This window comes from Rhinopithecus roxellana, chromosome 3 (genome assembly GCF_007565055.1).
Source record: "Rhinopithecus roxellana isolate Shanxi Qingling chromosome 3, ASM756505v1, whole genome shotgun sequence".
In the NCBI taxonomy this organism is placed as follows: domain Eukaryota; kingdom Metazoa; phylum Chordata; class Mammalia; order Primates; family Cercopithecidae; genus Rhinopithecus; species Rhinopithecus roxellana.
In genome coordinates, this window is record NC_044551.1 from 67592829 (window position 1) to 67596254 (window position 3426).

Genomic DNA, 3426 nt, shown 5'->3' on the forward strand with positions numbered 1-3426 from the left:
TGATTATGGGTTATTGTGTTTTTTTCTCAAGAACAATGATAGGTAGAAACTAATTGAACATTTGTAGTTGTGTTTCAAGAATAGTATCTCTTCAAGGTTTTACTTGATTTAATTTGATATTTTACTGGTTTACCAGTAAGGTATATTGTTCAGTTTTTTGCTCTGATTTGAATTGTGGAGGTGGAAGCAAATTAGTTTACATGGCATGTCCTCCCTAGGCACAGTGACAGCTGTAAAGTATGACAGAACAAGGTAGCAGATGGTACAGAATTTATACTATTTAACAAGAGATGTGTTATTCTTCGTTGGGTTTTTTCTTCACTATTTTCAGACGTTTTTGTTCTTTTTTTCCCATGACTCAATGGAGAAAAACTTTGTTAATGAAAGATTTTGTGATAGAGCTGATGCTTATACCATCTGTTCTATAGCAATGATGAATATTAACAGAAAAGAAATACGGAGAACTGTTATAACTGAGTGTTAGAACAGTCGTGTACATTGATCAGTATTGAGTCCATTTTTAGGATGGATTAGTCAGTTCTTTTAATTGGTCTTGAAAGTAATTCTAAACTCACTGGCTTGAAATGTATACTTTCTGTACAATGAAGTTATTGCTTTCCGCATATCCTCTAATCTTCAGATTAACGAACAAATTTTCAATTATAGATCAGCTCTAAAACACTAAAATCCTTAATGGCAAGGTCTTTTCTGATAGCTTCATGGATAGTATTGATGATCAGGTTTCTTCTGTGTTATTGACTTAAAAATAAGCATTTGAACCTTAAATTTTTTTCTTTTCCATTTAGAGATATATTTTTTTCTTTACCTTCATACGTTTTTATTTCTTGCTAATTTCTATCACTAATTCCTCATAATTGTCCCCACTCCCCTTCTTGATCTCTTCAGGGGGAATACTAGCCAGTTTCGTATCTTCTGATCTCTTATCCTGAGACTTCTGAATGTGCTCTACTTTCTTCTTATCTGAACTAGATGAATTGGCCGTAATTATGAATAGGAATATAAATGAACCAGAGGACATACTAGTCACATGTTATTATACAGTAAAAAATAGGAAGTCATCTTGAAAGGCAGTTAATGTACTGCAAATGTCCCTTACAACTTCTTTGCTTTCTGTTGTACCGAACATGCAGATATTTAATTTGTTTCATGAGGGTTGAGTGGAATTACTTGTCACTTTTATTCAGATTGACAAAAATCAACCGTAGTTTTCAAGGGATCTTCGTGAGTTGTGACTGGAAGCTGACCTGAGTCTTGTGTCTCATCCTTTGTGATGTTGAGAAATCATCTAATTTCTCAGAACTTTTTCTTATCTCTAACACAGTTCTTACCATAATAATATTGTCTCCATTTATCATACAGGATCATTATGAAGGTAAAATGAAATAGTATATATGAAAATGCTTTTTAAACACAAAAGCTTTATACAAAATATTGTTAAATTTAATTAAGGTAAATCTTTTTTAGTTCATACATTTGCAGACTAAAGTATACATGCTGGATTAAATGGGCAATGAAGTTTGATAGGAATTTGCTTCCTAAGTCTACTTCTGAAGAGGAAAACAGAAACATACCATATATTATGCTAAGGGTAAAATATTTTTGGTGAATTGCAGACATTTAATTTCACTTGTCTGAGGTAAAACAATATTCTAAAATACATGGGCATGCTTCTTACACTGATCTCATTAGAGGCCAGTGATAAGTACCCATCTTGATTGAAGTTAGCTCAGATGTGGGGATTCATAGAATGAGGGTTCCAGGAGGAGAGAGGGGAAATCCCATTTTCTTTCTGTAATTCATTCAATATTGCCAAAGCTAGGGGTTCCCTACAAAGCCCATTTAGACTTTCCCTGCTTCAAAATAAGAGCAGTATCCTTAGCTCTAGCCAAGCCTTTTTCTAATTCCTGCCTTTGATCACAAAGAAGAAAAAGCAGAGCTGTGAATGAATTAGTGGAGGTCAGTCACATCAGAGTTCATGACCTAGTGATTGCTGGTGAAGTAATATTGGAATTTTGGTTCCATGCGAAGACTTATAATGGGTTTCATCAGAAGTTTTCATTTTTTCTAAATTCTCCCATACAAAATTTTCTGATTGGAAACTCCTCTGTATTTGTAGAAGATTGTCTCTAAAATTGTGGTTTAACTCATACAGGAAGTAAAACTCTTATAGCAAGACATAGTTTCATTTTAGACATAGTTTTCATTTTCATTTTAGAGGACCCCCAAAATCCCATGAATACTCTGGTGATGATTCTAGCCTAACCTTCAACATAAAATAATGAAGAGAACTTTTAAACTCTTTTATGAATTCCTAAACATTACTATTTATGTGGTGGAAGTTCTGTTTCCTATAATCTGCAATGCTGAAGTATCTCTATTCAATTCCCTTCCTTATCTGTTAAGTTTAATGTCTGTATACTAAAATTATAGGCTGTTGGGATTGGAGAGGAAAAATAGAGGTGATTTTCAGATTTCTTGTTCCATGGAAAAGGAAGCCGAGCTCAGAGAGAGAGCTGGTTAGGGGCGGCTGCCATTAGAACAGGGCGAATGCCTGGACTCCCAGCTCATTAGACCTTCTGTTATACCCCAAAATGTGTTACATGGGAAAAGAAAGATTACTTTTAAGAAAAAGCAAGATAATTTTGAAGAAGGACGAGAGGAAGAGGCATGAACTTGTCCTAACAATATCAAATAATATTTTAAAGGTATACCAGTTAAAGCAGTGTGTAGCTGGTGCCAGTAGAGGTCAGTCAAGGGATCCCTGATGAGAATAAAGAGCCCAGAAACAGGTCCATGTTTACATGGGAACTTGATTTTTGACAGATACGGCAAGATACGGGGAAAACAATATGTACTACCTTATACCCTTCCCCAAAATCAAAGGGATTAAAGACCTAAATATGAAAACAAAACTTCTAAATGAGAATCTATAAGGTTATTTTCATGGTTTTGCAAATAAATGGAAAGGATTTCTTAAAAGCAAGACACAAAAGCACACACAGGAAAAAATGACGCATAAAATCATGGCTTCTATAGAACAATAGACACTGTAAACAAGCTACAGACAGGAAGGAAGTGTTTGCAATGCTTATAACTGTCAAAGGATTAGTATCTGGAATACTTTAAAAAAACAAAATAACCTCATACAAAAGTCATTGAGAAAATGACAGCCATGCATTAGAACAGCAATTCTCAAAACTTTTGGTCTCAGGATCCCTTTACATTCTTCAAAAGTGAGAACCCCAAAGAGTTTTCGTGTATGTGGGTTAAATCTATTGATATTTTCTGTTAGAATTTAAAAATTATTTATTAAGAAAAACAAGAAGAATGATTAGTTTTCAAAACAAAAACTTAACAAGAAGAGTGGCGTTGTTTTACATTTTTACAAATCTCATTAACATTTAG